This window comes from Pseudophryne corroboree, chromosome 1 (genome assembly GCF_028390025.1).
Source record: "Pseudophryne corroboree isolate aPseCor3 chromosome 1, aPseCor3.hap2, whole genome shotgun sequence".
NCBI lineage: Eukaryota > Metazoa > Chordata > Amphibia > Anura > Myobatrachidae > Pseudophryne > Pseudophryne corroboree.
Window position 1 is genome coordinate 176,445,779 of NC_086444.1, and position 24,704 is coordinate 176,470,482.

The 24,704-nt window shown below is 47.5% G+C and overlaps 1 protein-coding gene across 3 annotated transcripts in view; it reads left to right on the forward strand.

The window, feature by feature from the left end:
- The window catches only part of RASGRF2 (Ras protein specific guanine nucleotide releasing factor 2), a 664,746-nt gene that overhangs the window by 506,719 nt on the left and 133,323 nt on the right, over positions 1-24,704 (forward strand). The gene's annotated exons all lie outside the window — the stretch shown is intronic.

Genomic DNA, 24,704 nt, shown 5'->3' on the forward strand with positions numbered 1-24,704 from the left:
TAATTAATATACCATTAACTATAAACTGAGTACAGCTCTTAGCGATTGTCCCCAGACTATCAGTATTTACCAAACACTGGTAAGACTTAAACAATATCAGCTTAACAACGTGTTGAGAGATGGAACATGCTTGAAAATCTAATCAAAAGCTTGTATTTTCAGTGTTTGCTGATTATCACTCATGCCTATACATTGAGCGATAATCGTTCATGACAGTTGTAAATCGTCCCCATTGGTTGGATTAGCTTTCAGTGTATGGCCATGTTACCATGTCACAGCAGACACAGTGAGAATATCATGGGTTGGGAGGAGATTATATAATGGAAGTGTGCTCTGTGTCCACAATATTGGCTGTAAATGAGGATTGTACATTTATAGCTTCTCACACAGAACAGTGAGGCCTTCTACAGTATATTGCGGATTTAACTGGATGATGTATGTTAGTCTGGACAGGCCAAACACAGCTGCCAGGTTTTATAAAATGTATGCAACCTATGAAAGTGCAGCTTATCTATTCACTGGGAAACTATGTGATATGGAAATGATACAAGTATAAATGTCTACAAAAATATTTAAAGTGCAAAAGAATAAGTTATTTTTCAGAATTATTCAATTACAGCATATGCATACGGGGAGCAGATCCAATCCAATCTGCCACCCCTCTAAATGGTCCCAAAAGGTTGTATACCATAAATGATGTATTCATATCAACAAGGTTGCAAGAGAAATCTTGGGACCTGGCACGACAACTTTCTCTGGGCCCCTGCGTCCCCCTGGAGGGTGTGTGACCACAGCATGCTGGGGGCATGGCCACATGTCTAGCACATGAGAAGCACCCACTCACAGGAGCATGGCATGCCTCCCTGCCAGGGCAGTAGAGAGCCTGGCTGGCACCAGGTACTTTTCAGGGGGCATGGCCTAATCACAGGAGGCGTGGCCATGCACCCTTAGAAAAAAATACAGATTTTTTTAAAAATGTTTATTTCTCTAACGTCCTAGAGGATGCTGGGGACTCCGTAAGGACCATGGGGAATAGACGGGCTCCGCAGGAGATAGGGCACTTTAAGAAAGACTTTAGGATTCTGGGTGTGCACTGGCTCCTCCCTCTATGCCCCTCCTCCAGACCTCAGTTTTAGACTGTGCCCAGAGGAGAATGGGTGCACTGCAGGGAGCTCTCCTGAGTTTCCTGCTTAGAAAGCATTTTTGTTAGGATTTTTTCTCTTTTTCAGGGAGCACTGCTGGCAACAGGCTCCCAGCATCGAGGGACTGAAGAGAGAGGAGCAGACCTACTTAAATGTTAGGCTCTGCTTCCTCGGCTACTGGACACCATTAGCTCCAGAGGGAATGTACACAGGTTCGTCCTGAGCGTTCACCCCAGAGCCGCGCCGCCGTTCTCCTCACAGAGCCAGAAGAAACGAAGACAGAAGACGTCTCAGGCGGCAGAAGCCTTCGGTGCTTCACAGAGGTAACGCACAGCACTGCAGCTGTGCGTCATTGCACCGCTACACCTCACATACTCCGGTCACTGTAAGGGTGCAGGGCGCAGGGGGGGCGCCCTGGGCAGCAATAAAACACCTCTCCTATGGTAAAAGTGTATATACATGTACAGGTGGGCACTGCACATGTATATAAAAGAGCCCCCGCCATTTTTTTATAAGTTTGAGCGGGATAGAAGCCCGCCGCCGAGGGGGCGGGGCTTCACCCTCAGCACTCACCAGCGCCATTTTCTCTACACAGCACCGCTGAGAGGAAGCTCCCCGGACTCTCCCCTGCTTGACACACGGTAAAAGGGGATTTTAAAGTAGAGGGGGGGCGCATTATTGGCGTTTATACACTACAGCAGCGCTACTGGGTAAACATTCTGTGTTTTTCTCCAGGGACATATAGTGCTGGGGTGTGTGCTGGCATACTCTCTCTCTGTCTCTCCAAAGGGCCTCAGGGGGAACCTGTCTTCAGAAAAGAGATTCCCTGTGTGTGTGAAGTGTGTCGGTACGTGTGTGTCGACATGTTTGACGAGGAAGACTCACCTAAGGAGGAGGGGGAGTGCATGATGGTCAGGTCGCCGTCGGCAACGCCGACACCGGACTGGGTGGATATGTGGAATGTCTTGAATGCAAATGTAAATTTACTGCATAAACGATTAGACAAGGCTGAAGCTAGGGATCAGTCAGGTAGTCAACCATGCCTGTCCCTGTGGCACCAGGACCTTCGGGGTCTCAAAAACGCACCATATCCCAGATCACTGACACAGATACCGACACAGATACTGACTCTAGTGTCGACTATGAGGATGCAAAATTACAGCCAAAGGTGGCGAAAGGTATTCGTTACATGATTATTGCCATTAAAGAGGTTTTGCATATCACTGAGGAACCCCCTGTCCCTGACACGAGGGTACACATGTATAAAGGGAAAAAGCCTGAGGTCACTTTTCCGTCCTCATTTGAACTAAGCGACTTGTGCGAAAAGGCTTGGGAATCTCCAGATAGGAGACTACAAGTTCCCAAAAGGATTCTTATGGCATATCCCTTTCCACAAAAGGACAGGATACGATGGGAATCTTCGCCGAAGGTAGACAAGGCGCTGACACGCTTATCCAAGAAGGTGGCTCTGCCTTCTCAGGATACAGCTTCCCTCAAGGATCCTGCTGATCGTAAGCAGGAGGTTACCATGAAGCACATTTACACACATTCCGGTACTATCGTTAGACCGGCTATGGCATCGGCCTGGGTGTGTAGTGCTATCGCAGCATGGACAGATTCCTTATCTACGGAACTTGACACCCTAGATAAGGATACCATTCTAATGACCCTAGAGTAGGGGTGGGCAAAATACGGCCCGCGGGCCGGATGCGGCCCGCAAACCGATCCTGCCCGGCCCACTGCCTCCCACCAGCGAGCAATGACAAGCGGCCCGACCGGCTGAGCTGCTTGTCATTGCTCTGCACTGCAGTACCTCCAAGCTGCCAGCGGCGCCTCTCTCCCCTGCTGCTGCGTTGTAGTAGCCTCCTCCAGAGTCCCCAGTGACAACGGCTGTGTTCAGCCGAGAAGGGGGCGGGGCTACGTGCCGATGAGGGGGCGGGGCTACACGGGACCTCAGGGGGCGGAGCTACACGGGACAAGAGCCAGACTGCTACAGATCCATCCTTCCTGCCACTGCCAGCCAGATCAGTAAGTTAATGGGAAAAGTGAAAGAAAGTGTGTGTGTGTGTGTGTGTGTGTGTTTGTGTGTGATAGTGTGCATATATTTGTGTGTGCGGGCCGTGGCGTCAGACTGTTTTTAGGTTTGGGGGAGAGATCTTTAGCTCTCGCTGTACCAACCCCTCCCGTGTTCTGTCACCATGTCACCCCCATGTTCTGTCACTATGTCACCCCCCCCCGTGTTCTGTCACTGTGTCACCCCCCCCGTGTTCTGTCACTGTCATGTTCTGTCACTATGTCACCCCCCCCCGTGTTCTGTCACTGTGTCACCCCCCCCGTGTTCTGTCACTATGTCACCCCCCCCGTGTTCTGTCACTATGTCACACACCCCCGTGTTCTGTCACTGTCACCCCCCCGTGTTCTGTCACTATGTCAGTCACCCCCCGTGTTCTGTCACTATGTCACACACCCCCCGTGTTCTGTCACTGTCTCACACCCCCGTGTTCTGTCACTGTCACCTCCCCCCCCCCCCGTGTTCTGTCACTATGTCACCCCCCCCCCCGTGTTCTGTCACTATGTCACACCCTCCGTGTTCTGTCACTATGTCACCCCCCCGTGTTCTGTCACTGTGTCACCTCCCCGTGTTCTGTCACCGTGTCACACATCCGTGTTCTGTCACTGTCACCCCACCTCCCCGTGTTCTGTCACTGTGTCACCCCCACCGTTTTCTGTCACTGTGTCACACACCCGTGTTCTGTCACTGTCACCCCCCCTCCCCGTGTTCTGTCACACACCCGGGGTTCTGTCACTGTCGCCCCCCCTCCCCGTGTTCTGTCACCGTGTCACACCCCCCATGTTCTGTCACTGTGTCACACCCCCCGTGTTCTGTCACCCCCACCGTGTTCTGTCACCGTGTCACCCCCACCGTGTTCTGTCACCGTGTCACCCCCACCGTGTTCTGTCACCATGTCACATCTTTCCCCAGGGGCCATAAGACACTGGATAATTTGCTTGCTGCACAATAATTATCCTAAATAAAATGTTAATGTGTAAAAGGCTCTCTACCTGCCGTAATGTGTGTAAAAGGGGCTCTACCTGGTGTAATGTGTGTAAGTGGCGCTGTGTGGCGCAATTTGAATAATGGAGACTATTGTGCAGCCTAATATGAATCTGTATTATTTTTTGCCCACACCCCTTCCACATGAAGCCACGTCCCTATATTTTTGGCAAGTGGGGCGAGCTGCTATTTTGTATGTGGCCCTCGGATACTGACAGGAAATGTCAAGTGGCCCCTCAGCTGAAATAATTGCCCACCCCTGCCCTAGAGCATATCAAAGATGCTACTTTATATATGAGGGATGCTCAAAGAGACATTTGTTTACTAAGCTCCAGAATAAATGCTATGTCTATTTCTGCTAGGCGACTCCTGTGTACCCGACAGTGGACGGGGGATGCCGACTCAAAGCGGCAAATGGAGTCGTTGCCTTACAAGGGGGAGGAGTTGTTTGGAGAAGGCCTCTCGGACCTTGTCTCTACTGCTACGGCCGGTAAATCGAATTTCTTACCTTATGTCCCCCCGCAGTATACTAAAAAGGCACCTCATTATCAAATGCAGTCCTTTCGTTCCAATAAAAGCAAGAAGGTACGGGGATCGTCCTTCCTTGCCAGAGGAAAAGGCAAGGGAAAAAAACTGCATGCAGCTAGTTCCCAGGAGCAGAAGTCCTCCCCTACATCTGCAAAGTCCACCGCATGACTCTGGGGCTTCCCGGGGGGAGTCAGCTCAAGTGGGGGCACGTCTTCGATTTTTCAGCCAGGTCTGGGTTCACTCACAGGTGGATCCCTGGGCTATAGAGATTGTTTCTCAGGGATACAGGCTGGAATTCGAAGACGTGCCTCCTCGCCGGTTTTTCAAATCGGCTCTGCCAGCTTCCCCGTCAGAGAGGGAGTTAGTGTTGACTGCAATTCAAAAATTGTATCTTCAACAGGTGATAGTCAAAGTTCCTCTTCTCCAGAAAGGAAAGGGGTATTACTCAACCCTGTTTGTGGTCCCGAAACCGGACGGTTCGGTGAGGCCCATTTTGAATCCAAAATCCCTGTACTTGTACTTGAAAAAGTTCAAGTTCAAGATGGAATCGCTCAGAGCGGTCATCGCCGGCCTGGAGGGGGGGGATTGGATGGTGTCCCTGGACATAAAGGATGCATACCTTCATGTTCCGATTTTCCCTCCTCATCAGGCGTTCCTGAGATTTGCAGTACAGGACTGTCATTACCAATTTCAGACGTTGCCGTTTGGGCTTTCCACAGCCCCGAGAATTTTCACCAAGGTAATGGCGGAAATGATAGTGCTCCTGCGCAAGCAGGGGGTCACAATTATCCCATACTTGGACGATCTCCTCATAAAGGCGAGATCTCGGGAGAAGTTGCTGGACAGCGTGTTGCTGTCGGTGAGGATGTTGCAGGGGCACGGCTGGATTCTCAATTTACCGAAGTCCCAGCTAGTCCCTACAACACGTCTGACCTTTCTGGGTCTGATTCTAGACACAGATCAGAAAAAGGTTTTTCTTCCGATGGAAAAGGCTCAGGAGCTCATGGCCCTGGTCAGGAACCTATTAAAGCTAAAAACGGTTTCAGTGCATCATTGTACACGTGTCCTGGGGAAGATGGTGGCATCGTACGAGGCCATCCCCTTCGGCAGGTTCCATGCGAGTACCTTTCAATGGGATCTACTGGACAAATGGTCCGGGTCCCATTTACAAATGCATCAAAGGATCACCCTGTCTCCCAGAGCCAGGGTATCTCTCCTGTGGTGGCTGCACAGTGCTCACCTCCTAGAAGGCCGCAGGTTCGGAATTCAGGACTGGATCCTGGTGACCACGGACGCAAGCCTCTGAGGTTGGGGAGCGGTCACACTGGGAAGAAATTTCCAAGGTCTCTGGTCAAATCTGGAGACTGGTCTCCTCATCAACGTCCTGGACTTGAGGGCCATGTACAACGCCATACGCAAAGCGGAGGCATTGCTTCGGGACAAACCGGTTCTGATTCAGTCAGACAATGTCACGGTAGTGGATCATGTAAACCGCCAAGGCGGCACAAGGAGCAGAGTGGCCATGGCAGAAGTGACCAGGATTCTTCGCTGGGCGGAAGGCCATGTAAGCGCCCTATCAGCAGTATTCATCCCGGGGGTGGACAACCGGGAAGCGGACTTCCTCAGCAGACACGACCTGCATCCGGGAGAGTAGGGACTTCATCCAGAAGTCTTCGCACAGATCGTGGGTCGATGGGGACTGCCTCAGATAGACATGATGGCGTCGCATCTCAACAAAAAGCTAAAGCGGTATTGCGCCAGGTCCAGGGACCCTCAGGCGGTAGCGGTAGACGCTCTAGTGACACCTTGGGTGTTCAGATCGGTCTATGTGTTCCCTCCTCTACCTCTCATACCCAAGGTGTGGAGAATAATAAGGCTAAGAGGAGTCAGAACGATCCTCATTGTTCCGGATTGGCCACGAAGGACTTAGTGTCCGGATCTGCAAGAGTTGCTCACAGAAGATCCGTGGCCTCTTCCCCTAAGGCAGGATCTGCTGCAGCAGGGGCCCTGTCTTTTCCAAGACTTACCGCGGCTGCATTTGACGGCATGGCGGTTGAACGCCGGATCCTAGCGGAAAAAGGTATTCCGGAGGAGGTCATTCCTACTCTGATCAAGGCTAGGAAGGACGTGACATCGAAACATTATCACCGTATATGGCAAAAATATGTGTCTTGGTGTGAGGCCAGAACTGCTCCTACGGAGGAGTTCCATTTGGGCCGTCTGCTTCACTTCCTGCAAACGGGAGTGAATTTGGGCCTAAAATTAGGGTCCATAAAGGTCCAAATTTCGGCCTTATCCATTTTCTTCCAAAAAGAATTGGCTTCTCTTCCTGAAGTACAGACATTTGTGAAGGGGGTACTGCATATTCAGCCTCCCTTTGTACCTCCAGTGGCACCTTGGGATCTTAACGTGGTATTAAGTTTCCTCAAGTCACCTTGGTTTGAACCACTCAAGACGGTGGAATTGAAATATCTCACTTGGAAGTGGTTATGTTATTGGCCTTGGCTTCTGTAAGGCGTGTTTCAGAATTGGCGGCTTTGTCGTATAAAAGCCCCTACCTGGTTTTTCATGTGGATAGGGCAGAATTGAGGACTCGTCCTCAATTTCTGCCAAAGGTGGTCTCATCTTTTCATATGAACCAACCTATTGTCGTACCTGTGGCTACGCGGGACTTGGGGGATTCCGAGTCCCTGGATGTGGTCAGGGCTTTGAAGATTTATGTGTCCAGAACAGCTAGGATCAGGAAGACTGAAGCTCTGTTTGTTCTGTATGCGGCCAACAAGGTTGGCGCTGCTGCTTCAAAGCAGACTATTGCTCGCTGGATCTGTTACACGATTCACCAGGCGCATTCTACGGCTGGATTACCATTGCCTAAATCGGTTAAGGCCCATTCCACTAGGAAGGTGGGCTCTTCTTGGGCGGCTGCCCGAGGGGTCTCGGCATTACAGTTGTGCCGAGCAGCTACTTGGTCGGGGTCGAACACCTTTGCAAAGTTCTACAAGTTTGATACCCTGGGTGAGGAGGACCTCCTGTTTGCTCAATCGGTGCTGCAGAGTCATCCGCACTCTCCCGCTCGTTTGGGAGCTTTGGTATAATCCCCATGGTCCTTACGGAGTCCCCAGCATCCTCTAGGACGTTAGAGAAAATAAGATTTTACTTACCGGTAAATATATTTCTCGTAGTTCGTAGAGGATGCTGGGCGCCCGTCCCAAGTGCGGACTTCTTCTGCAAGACTTGTATATAGTTATTGCTTACATAAGGGTTATGTTATAGTTTCATCGGTTTCGAACCAAGTCTATGTTGTTGTTCATGTTGTTAACTCGATAGTTTATCACAGGTTATGCGGTGTGATTGGTGTGGCTGGTATGAATCTTGCCCTTAGGTTAACTAAAATCCTTTCCTCGTACTGCCGTCTCCTCTGGGCACAGTTTCCCTAACTGAGGTATGGAGGAGGGGCATAGAGGGAGGAGCCAGTGCACACCCAGAATCCTAGTCTTTCTTAAAGTGCCCTATCTCCTGCGGAGCCCGTCTATTCCCCATGGTCCTTACGGAGTCCCCAGCATCCTCTACGGACTACGAGAAATAGATTTACCGGTAAGTAAAATCTTGTTTTCTGCAGCGGGGTACACTATGTTCCACAGGGAATACATCGGGTGTAGAGTTGGATCTTGATCCAGAGGCACCAACAGGCTAAATCTTTGACTGTTCCCAGGATGCATTGCATAGCCTCCTCTATGACGCCGCTTCTGGACACTGGAGCTCAGTTTGTAAGGTCACCTAACAGGGGAGGGGGGGGGGGGAGCTGCGCTAGGCAGCACTGAAAAGAGCTTTTTAGAAGACTTCAGGTGCCGCAGCACTTCCTATGTCAGTCTGACATGCTGTGGTGCTACTGCTCCATCACCTCCCCAGCAGCACTGCATACCGCGGGCGGGTTCCCGTGTACTTGCAGCGGAGGCGCACCAGTTCACAGGCACACCACCGCTGACGCTCTCCAGGATCCCGTGGCTGCACATCAGGGAGGAGGTAAGACAGTCCCCCAGGTGGGACCCGCCGGTAAATCGCAGTCCGGTCGCGGTTCCAGGAGATGGACCGCACCGATGGCGTGGACACTGTACTGCACAGGACCCCACTATATCCACCAGGGCAGGGAGCACAAGGCGTTGACCTGTATTCCCTCCCCCAGCTCCGGGCGCCATCTACTGCTGGTGTTCCCGCCCTGGAGCTGCATTTCACTCTCCCTCACTCCCTGACAGAGATTTTGGCGCCATGTTTACACAAGTAGATGCGGCTGATCTCCGGGACTGCAGGACAATGTCTCCTCTGTAAATCTGTCTTGTCAGCGCTGTAAATTTACAGATGTAGCCACCTTTATCTTGACTGGCTGAGGCGTTTGTCCCGATCGAGCATACGCAGCGTACCGGGGCATAGTTAGGCGCGCCTAGTCACAGAGAGGCGTACCTAATCGCACGGAGGCAGACAGAGCGTTTGGCGTTACCTTTACGTGTAATACCTGCAATCATCCACCAGATGTCGCCTTTTACAATCACCACTGCGCATGCGTGTGGTCTCCCGTAAAATACAATACTGAAATATATACAGGTTGAGTATCCCATATCCATATATTCCGAAATACGGAATATTCCTAAATACAGACTTTTTTGAGTGAGAGTGAGATAGTGAAACCTTTGTTTTTTGATGGCTCAATGTACACAAACTTTGTTTAATACACAAAGTTATTAATAATATTGTATTAAATGACCTTCAGGCTGTGTGTATAAGGTGTATATGAAACATAAATGCATTCTGTGCTTAGACTTAGGTCCCATCACCATGATATCTCATTATGGTATCTAATTATTCCAAAATACGGAAAAATCTGATATCCAAAATACCTCTGGTCCCAAGCATTTTGGATAAGGGATACTCAACCTGTAATAAGGACTACTTTACTAAGCGTCTCATTACACTGCATACAGTAAATACTCATTACGCTGCATTATTTAATACAGTAAATACTCATTATGCTGCATTATTTAATACAGTATATACGGTACAGACGCAAATAGTACAGCATATAGTATATGATCCATCTACAGTACTTTATGAATATGTGAGCGTCCAAGTCCCGCAGACAAAACAACATAAAACCAGTAGTGTACACTGTCGCAAATGGACGTGTTAGAAGTTCACTATTGCCTCTTGAGATTAGGAATTTTGTACAGTATGTTAGCGCCCTAATCCCATAGCCATTACAGCATAATCAAAACCAATGGATTTATTAATCTGTCTGCGGCGAAGTGGTGAAGTGTTCCGCTTCCTATACTCAGAGTCCCGAGTTCGATTTATAAAGTACGAATGCATGTTAGTTTTTTCCAGACACTTTATTATTTTTTTATTCACATAAACCAGGGCAAAGCTGCAGAAGCGGTTCTACTGTTAAGGTTCTATGCACCGTACAGTACACATATAATTCTGTAGCAGGGCAGACTCAATAGAAATGGCTACGACCTGTGACTCCTTGCCCCACGAAGGCCCTAGGCTACGGAGCAAGTAACAGTCCAGATTTTGCAGGCTATGGGGCAATGCTGAAGGAGCGTCACAATCCCCTAGCTAAAATACACAGGGGCGATAGGAATAAGCGAGGTCTATGCACATTACGGTACACCGGACTCAATCGTACAGCACACTGGCAAAATGGCCACAGCCCCTGAACCCCCACCACGTGGCAGGCAGCGCTCAGATATGGAGTGAGAGATGGCATAAGTTTTGCAGGCTACGGGGCAATGCTGAAGGAGCGTCACAATCCCCTAGCCAAAATACACAGGGGCGATAGAGATAAGCGAGGTCTATGCACATTACGTTACACCGGGCTCGATCGCATAGCAAACTGACAAAACACAAGTTTTACATAAAGCAGGGCAAAGCTGCAGGAGAGTTTCTACTGTCAAGGTTCTATGCACCGTACGGTACACATACAATTCTATAGCAGGGCAGACTCAATTGAAATGGCTACCGCCTGTGACTCCTAGCTCCATGGAGGCATTTGGCTGTGGAGCAAGTAACAGCACAGATTTTGCAGACTACAGGGCAATGCTGAAGGAGCGTTAGCATCCCCTAGCTAAAATACACAGGGGCGATAGGGATAAGCGAGGTCTATGCACATAACGATACACCGGACCCCATCACATCGCAAAGTGAAAAAATGTCCGAGGCACGTGAACCCCTGCCTTGTGGCAGCACTCAGCTATGGAGTGAGCAACGGCATAGGTTTTGCAGGCTACGGGGTAATGCTGAAGGAGCGTCAGAATCCCCTAGCTAAAATACACAGGTTTGATAGGGATAAGCGAGGTCTATGCACATAACGATACACCGTAAAGTTCCCCATGGTTTTGATTATGCCTTTTCTTTGAACACGGTATTTTCCACTGCCTCGCCCTACCCCCATTCCACTTTCCCCTTCCCCCCTGGGAGCCTGCAAAGTACATGCAGTAGACAGGGAGGGAGTTCCGATCAGGTTACAAGACATGTGCAACAGTTTACTACTGTATGTAGGAAAATCCCCCGCCCACTCTGATTTATATGAAACCTGTGTGCACCCTTCCATTGAATGTATAACAAAGAAAAAAAATAATAATAAAGTGAATGTTACAGGAACACATAAAAAAAAAAGGTTGGCACTTCCTTCCCGTTGGTTTATGCCTTAGGGGACTCAGACGCTACTTGTATTTCAAAAGCACTGTATTTTCCACCACCTCTCCCTACCCCCATCGCCCTTTTCCCCTGGGAGCCTGCACAGGTCATGCAGTGGACAGGGAGGGAGTTCAGGTCAGGTACAATACACAAATGCCGACGATCTACAGTACTGTGTTGCTCAGTAAGTTGAGTCGGAATACACTAATTTATACTCATTACCGCTGTGTATTTGTATATAGCGGAATGAATCGCTGCTGCAGATTTACTTTGATTTATGTGAAACCTGTGTGCACCCTTTCATTGAATGTATAACAAAGAAAAAAAAATAAAGTGAATGTCACAGGAACATATAAAAAAAAAAAAAGGTTGGCACTTTGGGACTCAAACCTGGGACTCTCAGCGTGGGAGGTGGGAGCCTTCATCGCTAGGTTGGTATGGAAGAGGAGACAATTAGCTACTGGAGGGTACCAACCCCAAGTTTCTGTGACCCCCACAAGGCTCATGGCAAGCGTCGGAACCCATGGTGGGTCTGAATTAACGGGCCCATTATAGTCTATGGGAAAATGGGTCCACTTTGCGTACTGATATCTCTGGTTCTGGGTGTCCCAGAGACTCGGGACTGGTACCATACAAATGAGGAGACTCTTGGCTTTCGGGGAAGACCAACCACTAGTTTATGTGACACTGGAAAGGGAAATGGAAAGCAACCGTGTATCGGGACCCCTCCAGTTGTCCGCCTAGCTTGCACAGGATGCAGGGTTTCTGGCTAGATAGGAAATACTGTACAGAAATGCTAAGCATGGTAATTTGACATCCAGGAACATAGGGAGCAGTTTTTATCTCTCTTCATTATACTTAGAAAAATTACACTTGCCACTGTACGTTACAAGCTGTTCATGCTAATTAGTACACTAGTAGAACATACTGTACAGAGATACTAAGTACAGTGATTTGGCATCCACAAACTTAGGGAGGAGCTTTAATTTCTCTCCATTGTAATCTTTCTAAGTATAATGGACAGAGATAAAAGCTCCTCCCTAAATTCCTGTGTGCCAAATTACCGTACTTAGTATCGCTGTACTCTATGTTCTACTAGTGTACTAATTAGCACGAACAGCTTGTAACGTACAGTGGCAAGTTTAATCTATGTATAATGGAGAGATAAAAGCTCCTCCCTAAGTTCCTAGATGCCAAATCACCATCCTTGGTATCTCTGTACAGTATGTTCTACTAGTGTACTAATTAGCACGAACAGCTTTTAACTGGATGCCAAATCACCGCACTTAGTATCTTTGTACAGTATGTTCTATTAGGGTACTAATTAGCACGAACAGCTTGTAACGTACAGTGGCAAGTTTAATCTTTCTATGTATAATGGAGAGAGATAAAAGCTCCTCAGTAAGTTCCTGGATGCCAAATCACCGTACTTAGTATCTCTGTACAGTATTTTCTATTAGGGTACTAATTAGCTGTTCGTGCTAATTAGTACCCTAATAGAAAATACTATACAGAGATACTAAGGACGGTGATTTGGCAACCAGGAACTTACTGAGGAGCTTTTATCTCTCTCCATTATACATAGAAAGATCAAACCTGCCACTGTACGTTACAAGCTGCTCGTGCTAATTAGTACACTAGTAGAACATACTGTACAGAGATACTACGGACAGTGATTTGACATCCAGGAACTTAGGGAGGAGCTTTTATCTCTCTCCATTATTCTTAGAAAGATTACAATGGAGAGAGATAAAAGCTCCTCCCTACGGTTCCTGGATGCCAAATCACTGTACTTAGTATCTCTGTACAGTATGTTCTACTAGTGTACTAATTAGCACGAACAGCTTGTAACGTACAGTGGCAAGTTTAATCTTTCTATGTATAATATAGAGAGCTAAAAGCTCCTCCCTAAGTTCCTGGTTGCCAAATCACCGTCCTTAGTATCTCTGTATAGTATTTTCTATTAGGGTACCAATTAGCACGAACAGCTAATTAGTACCCTAATAGAACATACTGTACAGAGATACTAAGTACAGTGATTTGGCATCCAGGAACTTACTGAGGAGCTTTTATCTCTCTCCATTGTACATAGAAAGATTAAACTTGCCGCTGTACGTTACAAGCTGTTCGTGCTAATTAGTACCCTAATAGAACATACTGTACAGAGATACTAAGTACGGTGATTTGGCATCCAGTTAAAAGCTGTTCATGCTTATTAGTACACTAGTAGAACATACTGTACAGAGATACTAAGGACGGTGATTTGGCATCTAGGAACTTAGGGAGGAGCTTTTATCTCTCCATTATACATAGAAAGATTAAACTTGCCACTGTACATTACAAGCTGTTCGTGCTAATTAGTACACTAGAAGAACATACCGGGGACTCGGACTCATACAGTACTTGCATTTCAAAAGCACTGTATTTTCCACCGCCTGCCGCTAGCCCATCGCCCTTCGCCACTGGGAGCCTGCACAGGTCATGCAGTAGACAGGGAGGGAGTTATTCACATTAACCAGGGCAAAGCTGCAGGAGCGGTTGTACTGTTAAGGTTCTATGCACCATACGGTACACATACAATTCTGTAGCTGGGCAGACTCAATTGAAATGGCTACCGCCTGTGACTCCTTGCCCAATGGAGGCCCTCGGCTATGGAGCAAGTAACAGCACAGATTTTGTAGGTCACGGGGCAATGCTGAAGGAGCGTCAGAATCCCCTAGCTAAAATACACAGGGTCGATAGGGATAAGCGAGGTCTATGCACTTAACGATACCCCAGACCCCATCGCATCACAAAGTGACAAAATGTCCAAGGCACATGAACATCCACCTTGTGTCAGCACTCAGCTATGGAGCTAGTGATGGCATAGGTTTTGCAAGCTTCGGGGCAGTGCTGAAGGAGCATCGTAATCCCCTAGCTAAAATACACAGTGGCGATAGGGTTAAGCGAGGTCTATGCACATAATTCTACAAAAGGGGGGGGGGGGGGTTATGTGCCTCAGACATTTTGTCACTTTGTGATGCGATGGGGTCTGGTGTATCGTTATATACATAGTACTCGCTTATCCCTATCGACCCTGTGTATTTTAGCTAAGGGATTCTGATGCTCCTTCAGCATTGGCCCGTTCTTTGAACACAATATTTTCCACTGCCTCGCCCTACCCCCATCCCACTTTCCCCTTCCCCCCTGGGAGCCTGCACAGTTCATGCAGTAGACAGGTAGGGAGTTCCGATCAGGTTACAAGACAAGATTTATGTGAAACCTGTGTGCACCCTTCCATTGAATGTATAACAAAGAAAAAAAATTATAATAAAGTGAATGTCACGGGAACTCGGACGCTCACACTGTACATGTATTTTAAAAGCACGGTGTTTATGCATTGTACATACTTCCTTTTACACAGTTACTTGCGTCTCCATACACAATCTTGCATCTGCATACACAAGTGTTTTAACATGTTCGTTTGTGTCTGCATAAACTGTTTATTTATATTGAGAACTCTCACCGTCTGACCATTGGTCACCATCTATTAACATTACAGTCGTCACTGACCATTTGCCAGAGCTGTAGATCAATCTGCAGCTATACGATCGAAAGTACTGGATTAGTGGAGCATTAGCCACGCAGTGGTGGAGATGTGTAATGCATGCTGAGTATCTAGAATCGCCTCAACGCGCCTGCCTGTGATTAAACTCAGCAAGCTAAGCTATCGCCTTAGCGTGACTAAACGTCCGTCTAGGCGGAGAATCGGTCAAGATAAAGGTGGCTACATCTGTACAGTCACTTAAGTATTGTACATGTCATTTTAGACAGTGTTAGTTAAGAACAAGTGTACTTCTAACTGAATATTTAGTACAAGTATTCTGAGATGTACATCCAGTATCTACTGTGCATTGTTATATCTGTGTATATATATATATATATATATATATATACATATTTATATGTAGTTTTACTGGTCCAGTGCAGTTTTATTGTATATCTGAAATAACTTCTGCATTGTACCTGTGACTGAGTGCCTGTTGCTGCTGTGTGGCTTTCATTCTCATGTATCACACGTATTGCTATCACTATATTCTGTACCCTGGGGGGCTAGGTGCGTCAGGGTCTCATATATATATATATATATATATATATATATAGTGCTACACAGTATATACTGTTTTGTGTTATTTACTGTGTATTTCAGTCACCTCATACCGCTTTAATTCTCTGTTTGTGTCCTGTATTTACTGTCACATAAATCAGGGGGTTATTTGCAGGTGTTGTGTTTGTCTGGGGTCAAGGGGTTATCTAAGCGGGCCGCTTCCTCCTCACAATCCACTAATTTTTCAGATAATTCATCTGATGAGGATGGGGAATATACTGATCCGTCAGACAATGATACAGTCGCTTCTGACGCGGACCCTTCAACTCACGTTGATGTTCCTGACCTAGTGGAGGCTATTAAGCGATGAGGTAGATCCCACTACTGCGTCTAAGAAACCAGTTCAAACGTCAGAAGGTTACTAAAGTAGTCTTACCACATTCTGACCATTTAATTGACATACGTCAGGAATCCTGGTTGTCTCCAGGAAAGAAATTCCCTGCGGAGTTGAGTAACAAGTGGGAAGCTCCACTGCCGGTGGACTCTCATGTCGGCCGTCTTGTAGTGTCATCTACTCTGCCTGTCACCACTGTCACCTCACTGTCCCTCACTGAAGGAACCGACGGATAAGCGTGTGGAGGGATGCCTGAAGTCTATTTACTCCCTTACGGGCGTGGTACTACATAGACCCACTATAGCAGCCTCCTGGGCCGCAAAAGGCATTGAAGCATGGGTTCAGGCATTAGAGGATGAGCTGCCTCAGGATATTTCTGACACTGCCAGACAATATCTGTCTCATATTACCACCGCCTACCACTATATTCAGGAGGTGTCCTCTGAGGCAGGTGTAATGGCGGTCAATGCATCTACTACGTCTATACTGGCTCGCCAAATTCTGTGGTTGAGGTCCTGGAAGGTGGACCTAGACTCCAAAAATACCTTGGAGGTGCTCCCTTTTAAGGGAGACATTTTATTTGGAGAAGATCTGAATAAGGGGGGTAATTCCAAGTTGATCGCAGCAGGAACTTTTTTAGCAGTTGGGCAAAACCATGTGCACTGCAGGGGGGGCAGATATAACATGTGCAGAGAGAGATAGATTTGGGTGTGGTGAGTTCAATCTGCAATCTAAATTGCAGTATAAAAATAAAGCAGCCAGTATTTACCCTGCACAGAAACAAAATAACCCACCCAAATCTAACTCTCTCTGCAAATGTTATATCTGCCCCCCCTGCAGTGCACATGGTTTTGCTCAACTGCTAAAAAATTTCCTGCTGTGATCAAATTGGAATTACCCCCAAGACTGCGACTGACTGGGCGACTGCTAAGACTGCGTTTCTCCCAAGTACTAATCCTTCTGCACCGAAGGCAAACAGTACCACTTTTCGTTCCTTTCGACCTCCAGGGAAAGCAAAGGGTCAGGTGTACCCGAGACAAGCTCGTACTTCCAAAACCACTAAGTCCAAACCTAAACAATCTTGGGCCGCCCGTCAGCCTGCTTCCAAACAAGACAAGCCTGCTGCATGACGGGGCGGGCTTCCACATGGAGGATCCCAGGGTGGGAGGCCGACTTCTGCAGTTCGCCCAGGCCTGGTTGCAGACCACTTCGGACTCCTGGGTGCGGGATGTTGTCTCTCACAGATACGTGATCTCTCTCAAGAGATGTCCCCCTTGCCAGTTTTGCTCGACGGTTATCCCTTTGGATCCGTTGAAAGCGCAAGCTCTACAATTGGTTGTGCGATCCCTCCTGGACACAGGAGTGGTAATGCCGGTACCTCTGTCCCAGAGAGGCAGGGGATACTATTCGACCCTGTTTCTCGTTACGAAACCCAATGGGTCCTTTCGGCCTATACTCAACCTCAAATCATTTAACTAATTTGTGAACGTGTCCAAATTCCGTATGGAAACTCTGCGCTCTATTGTACTGGCCATGGATCCCAAAGACTAAATGGTATCCCTTGACATACAGGATACTTACCTGCATATGCCTATTGCCATATCACATCAGCAATATCTGCGGTTTGCTTTTGGCTACCTACAATATCAATTCCAGGCTCTGCCATTTGGACTGGCCACGGCCCCTCGGATCTTTACCAAGGTCATGGGCATGATGATGGCCCTTCTCCGCCGTCAGGGAATCAGGATCCTGCCATATCTGGATGACTTGTTGATCCTAGCGAACTCCCAGGAGTTTCTCCTCAGTCATCTGGAGCTAACGATACAATTCCTACTAGCCCGCGGGTGGCTCATCAACTGGAAAAAGTCCTTGCTGGTCCCTGCCCGGAGCATGGTGCTCCTGGGGGCACTACTGGACACACACAGCCAAAGACTGTTTCGGTCTCCGGAGAAAGTCCTGAAACTACAGGACAGGATCAGATGCTTCCTTTCTCGCCCAAGGTTGTTGATACACTCGGCGGTGCAAGTACTAGGCCTTATGGTATCGGCTTTCGACCACGGTGGCGTACATAAATCATCATGGCGGCACTCGAAGCCACATGGCAATGATGGAAGTTTAAAATATCCTTCGTTGGATGGAACGCCATCTGCCAGCAATATCGGCAGTGTTCATTCCCGGAGTCCTCAACTAGGAAGTGGATTTCCTCAGTCGTCAGGACGTGCATGCGGGAGAGTGGAATCTTCATCCGGAAGTCTTTCAACTCCTAGTGGACAAGTGGGGCCTACCGAATGTAGACCTGATGGTGTCTCGACACAATCACAAGGTTCCGGTCTTCTGATCAAGGACAATGGATCATCAAGCAGCGTTCGTGGACGCACTGGCAATTCCATGGAACTTTCAGCTGCCATACGTGTTCCCTCCAGTGTCACTCCTGCCCAGGGTACTACGGAAATTTAAGCAAGAAGGAGGAATACTACTTCTAGTCGCTCCAGCGTGGCCCAGACGGCAATGTTTCTCAGACCTGCAGGGTCTATCGATCGTGCGTCCTCTTCTACTTCCTCAACACCCAGACCTCCTTGTTCAGGGCCCTTGTGTCTATCCAGACCTGGTCAGTCTGGCTTTGACGGCGTGGCTCTTGAAGCTTCGCTCCTGAGGGCCAAAGGATTCTCCGAGGCGGTTATCCAAACTATGCTGACGGCCCGAAAACCGTCTTTTGCACGGATTTATTACAGGGTCTGGAATTCTTACTTCACCTGGTGTGCTGCTAAGAATTACGACGCATACAATTTTAGAACTTCCAGACTTCTGGCTTTTCTGCAACAAGGCCTGGATTTAGGCCTTCGTTTAGCCTCCCTCAAGGTTCATATTTCTGCTTTGTCGGTGTGGTTTCAGAGGAAGATTGCGTCTATTCCTAACGTTCATACTTTCACTAAAGGCGTTTTACGGATCCAGCCTCCATATGTCCCTCCTGTGGCTCCATGGGATCTGTCTGTTGTTTTGAATGCCCTACAAGAATCTCCATTTTAACCTCTTGAGTCTTTGGACCTTAAATATCTTACGCTTAAGGTCGTGTTTCTACTGGGTATTGCCTCTGCTAGGAGGGTCTCGGACTTAGGAGCTTTGTCCTGTCATCCGCCCTTTCTGATTTTTCACCGTGACCGGGCAGTTCTTCGAACTCACCCTGGTTGTTTGCCTAAGGTGGTGTAATCTTTTCACCTTAACCAAGAGATCGTGGTTACGGCTTTTATCTCTTCTGGTTTGTCCTTCAAAAAGCGGTCTTTGGATGTGGTACGGGCTCTCCGTATTTACGTGGATAGGACTGCCTCTCTCAGGAGGTCCGATACCCTTTTTGTACTTTTTGGTTTTCACAAACGTGCTGGCCTGCGAATAAGCAAACCTTGGCCAGATGGATTAGAATGGTTATTGCACAAGCTTATGCACAGGCTGGTCTTCCAGCTCCTGCTGCTATCAAGGCCCATTCTACTCGGTCTGTTGGACCTTCTTGGGCGGCCCGCCAGGGCGCGTCCGCTGAACAATTGTGCAAGGCGGCTACGTGGTCCTCAGTGAACACGTTCATTAGGTTTTATGCCTTTGATACTTCTTCCTCCCAGGATCCTTCCTTTGGACACCGGGTTCTTGTGCCCGATACAGTGCATCCCCTCCCATGAGGAACTGCTTTTGGACATCCCCGATGTATTCCCTGTGGAGCACAGTGTACCCCTATGCAGAAAAGGAGATTTATGGTAGAATTACCATAGTTAAATCTCTTTCTGCGAGGTACACTGGGTTCCACTGGGCGCCCACCCTGACGCACTTAGCTTCTATGGGTTTGTATGGCATTAGCCACTGGTCCCTTCTCCTGTCGTGAGAATGTGGTTCTATGTGACTAACATCTGCCTTCTCTTTACCTGCTGCTGCATTGGACTGGTTAACGAAACTGAGCTCCAGTGGCGGAGTTATAGAGGAGGCTATGCAATGTATCCTGGGAACAGTCAAAGCTTTAGCCTGTTGGTGCCTCTGGATCAAGATCCAACTCTACACCCGATGTATTCCCTGTTGAACAGAGTGTACCTCGCAGAAAGAGATTTAACTATGGTAAGTCTACCATAGTTAAATCCAGGTAAGGGAGGCGGTGATGACTTGGGCCTCCACTGGGTCCCTCCATCAGACCTGGGCCCAGGTAATTTGTAACCTCTCTCGGCGCCACTGCATATCAAATGAATACTGATAATGCTGATTATCTTTACAGGAATAAAAGCTATACCTTAAACACACCGTAAATACACTTTAAACCTTTAGCCGCTGCGGCCGCTATACTTAATTCGCACTCTACGCACCTTTTACGCTATTAGCGTACAGAGTCCCGTACAGTGTATGGACTTTGCGTACACACGCCGCGCTGACGGTACAAAGTACTCACAGCGCGTACACACCCAGAGATACACTTTAAACCTTCTACAGCAATGCTATGCAATAATAATACACTTTAAACCTTAGCAGGGCAAGGAGGACACAACACCAATTGTGATTTTACCGCTGGGTTCCGACACCACAGTGGATTATTTCTGAAAGGGGGTTTACAATACAAATTATACACTACAATACAAGACAATATAACAGAATAATGGCTACAGTCAATGTACATACGTGAGTGGATTCGCTTGCGCATCCCGGCCGGTCCCCGGTCATCTGATAGATAACTTTGTGAGTCTTGTGTGTGGCCAGGCTGCAGCAGGCTTTATTTATACAATTCTTCCAAAAGCAATACAATGGATACTGTAATCCCTTTGTCCATTGGACACAGGAATGCACTTTTACAGTACAGGAGAGGTCATAGGTTGATAGGAAAAGGTAGGCGATGTCTTTCTCAACTGCTCTTGTGGGTGGTCTCCTCTGGATTCCCGCCGCATACATAATATACAGTAAATACAGTTTATATCTATATTCTGCTTCTGCACATAACTATCCGCAGGAACATGCGATCTTCCGCAGACCAACACCGGAATGTTACCCTTAAAATACCCTACAGCTGGATACCAAATACCACCTTATAACCTTAGTCTGTCCCCTCTTATCCTGTAAAGGTGAATCCCTTTGTTCTGCAACCATTTAAACAGCTATAACTTTCTGATGTGGTGCAAGGAGACTATGTGTACATTGTGCACTATTTGGATTAAATATGTAATGTGTTCTGATGGCCCTCCATGCGTACACAAACTCTGCCGTAAATACCCATACCACGCGCCAATGCGCAGGACCGCGGGAGCGACCATACGCAAAGTGCGTACATGTGCACGCACTGCAGAACAAGTGCACGCGCAGTGGGCATGTGTGTGCAGTTTGTACGTGATGTGTGTTCTGTAATATTTTTGGACTTTGACATTACGTATTCAGCACAGTGTATATAGAACATATACCTAATGGTTCATCATGACTTTATGCCAGATACTTTCTATACAGTTACAAATAAACAACAGTATGGCGGATTAGGTGTAGCTGTGGTTAGTAAGGTTCTTAGAAATTATTGGTACATATGGAGTAGCATTTTCTCTATAAGCAAAATCTCTGCAACGGCAATGCCTTTGACTGTAGGTGAGCCATCTAGATAAGCTATTAAAGCTGTATTGACGATATGTCAGGAAGACAAAGACATACACCAGGACAGGGTTTATAAGGCCACACTCAGGGGTATATTTACTAAGATGCTGGTTCTCAGAATTGGAGATGTTGCCCAAAGCAACCAATCAGATTTTAGCTATTATCTTGCAGAATGTGCTGGATAAAGTACAAGTAGATTCTGTTTGGTTGCTATGGGCAACATCTCCAATTCTGAAAACCTGCACTTCAGTAAATACAGTATATCCCTTACTGTGCAGAACTAAAGAAGTGCTTACTGATCAGTAATGATAATGACCATATCAATCACTGACACAGATGCAGAATTAACCTGTTTCTAGTGTCTGTATCACTAGTAGTTTGGACTATGTCATATAAGTCAGTCATTCCACAAATGGCTCAGTGATGTCACTGATTCCCGGGAAGTAGATGCATTCTCATGGCTGCTGGTTCATTCCCAGAATGATGTAGGCAGAATGATGTATTCCCAGAATGATGTAGAATGATGTATTCCCATTATGTGTAGGCAGCAGGTCAAAGTTACATTAAAATAACATTTATAAATTAAACCCAATATTTCTGTTTTCTGATGTGATCAGTATTTAGTGATTTCAGAAATAAATAAATAAAGATAGTAACGATTGAAAATGGCCATAAAGACAAAACTGCATTTGAATCGAAAAAGTAATTTTTGACAACAATCACTTTACATCACATTTATGGGCCTGATTCTGATTTGCTCGCATTGCCAATGTTAGACGCAGTATGGCCCTCATTTCGAGTTGTTCGCTCTGTAATTTTCTTCGCATCGCAGCGATTTTCCGCTAATTGCGCATGCGCAATGTTCGCACTGCGACTGCGCCAAGTAAATTTGCTAAGAAGTTTGGTATTTTACTCACGGCATTACAAGGTTTTTTCTTCGTTCTGGTGATCGTAGTGTGATTGACAGGAAGTGGGTGTTTCTGGGCGGAAACTGGCCGTTTTATGGGTGTGTGTGAAAAAACGCTACCGTTTCTGGGAAAAACGCGGGAGTGGCTGGAGAAACGGGGGAGTGTCTGGGCGAACGCTGGGTGTGTTTGTGACGTCAAACCAGGAACGAAACTGACTGAACTGATCGCAGTTCAGTTCAGTATCGAGCTACTCAGAAACTGCAAAGAAATTTCTATTCGCAATTGTGAGAATCTTTCGCTCGCAATTTTGCTAAGCTAAGATTCACTCCCAGTAGGCGGCGGCTTAGTGTGTGCAATGCTGCTAAAAGCAGCTTGCGAGCGAACAACTCGGAATGACCACCTATGTACAGTGCCGCAGAGGTAGCACAAAGGAACTTGGCCACAGCTGCTTCATCGTAGCACTTCATATACAGATTCAGATAAACAGGTGTCACATATCAAATGAATGAGACATGCAGTCTCATGAAGCGCTTTTGACACATTCGATCGAAATAGAAGAACTTTTTGACACAACTGCGGCAGTAGGGTATGAGGACACATCTGTATGTTGCACTGCGCATGCATCCAGACAGTGTGCACACAGAGTCGGAGTTGCGATTAAGGCTGTAGTGGCCATTTCTGAGCAGTGACAGGGAGGTGGCTTAGCGGATGCACAGTCCTTCTTATGGGAGTGTTGGACTGAGAAACTCCACCTGCCATAGAGCTGGTGCAAGTGTTGATGGTGCGACTGAAGACACCAACAGTATTTCAGTGCCTGCAGTCCTTAACAGTGATACACCAGGGATGGATCTTAAAGCAGCATTTGCATAAAGTCACAGACAGATGACCACCAATTGGTGCTTACATGGAATCCAACTCAGAATCAGGGCCTACATATGAATAGTTATAACCATAATATAATTATAGTTGTATTTATAATACTCTACAATATGTAAAATAGGTTGGCATGTATGCAGCATAGTACAATCAGTGTCCTGGGCTGTAATCATTGCCAGTACTGACAGTGCCAGCCATGTCCACAACAATGGCATGTCCTTTTCCAGAGCTGCCGTCCAAAAATTGTAGGGCCCGAGACTAGCAAATAGGCAGGCCCCCTTGCCCCCCCACCCCCAATTGTGATTCCTTTGGAGGAGAGCAGGTATAGTGAGAGCAATAGAGGGAAACGGTTGAGAGAAACAAAATGAATAGTTGGGATAGAGTGAAGAGGAACAGAGGGAAATAAGACAATAGGAGGAATAAGGGGTGATCATACAAAGAGAGACGAGGATTAGAGGGCGATCAGAGAGAGAGAAGAGGATTAGAGGGCGATCAGAGAGAGAGGAGGAATAGGGGGCGATCAGAGAGAGAGGAGGAATAGGGGGCGATCAGAGAGAGAGGAGGAATAGGGGGCGATCAGAGAGAGAGAGAGAGGAGGAATAGGGGAGACGGGCAAGAGTGAGAGGAGGAATAGGGGCAGATGGGTGAGTAAAAGGAGGAATAGGGACAGATGGGTGAGTGATAGGAGAAATAGGGACAGATGGGAGAGAGAAAGAGGAGGAATAGGAGAGAGAGGAATCGCTGAAGACGGGAGAGAGAGGAGTAATAGGGGATAATGGGTAGAGGCGGCAGAGTTTAGTACATCCCGCCCAGAGATTGAAAGAGAGAGAGAAGGATGGGGAAAATGGCAGAGATGGGGGGGAAGGGGGGGGGGTTGCCAGCGAGTGAGAGGGATAGGGGAAAATGGGAAAGGGAGAGAGAGGAAAGGGGGAAATGGGAGATAGAGAAGGAATAGGTGTAACTGGGGGAGAGAGAGAGAAGGATGAGAATGCAGCAGATAAGTACTCACCTTGGTGGGGGGCTGTGAGGGTGGTCCCAGTTTCATTGTTTCACTTTTGCCCTGATTGTCCTCTTTAGATCTGTGCATCTTGCTTGATCCTCCTCCTACTCTTCTCACAGGCACTGCACCCTGCAGCACTCCTCTTCTCCCGTCCAGAGCAGCTGTTCTCACGAGAGCTGCATCATGCATCGTTTAGACTAGTCTCGTCCCGGACAGCAGGGGTTGCTGGAATGTGTTTTAAGTAGACAGTAGATGCTTGCTGCACAGCACAGGGCCAGATTGTATTTCACTTTATTAGTGGTAGGACCATGCCCTGGTCTCCTTCTCTGTCTGGGCCCAAAACTCCAGTCCTGGCAGTTTCCCCTGATGACAGCCCTGCCTTTTTCTCAACTGTATACTACAAAATCGCAGCCCACCAGTGCCAGC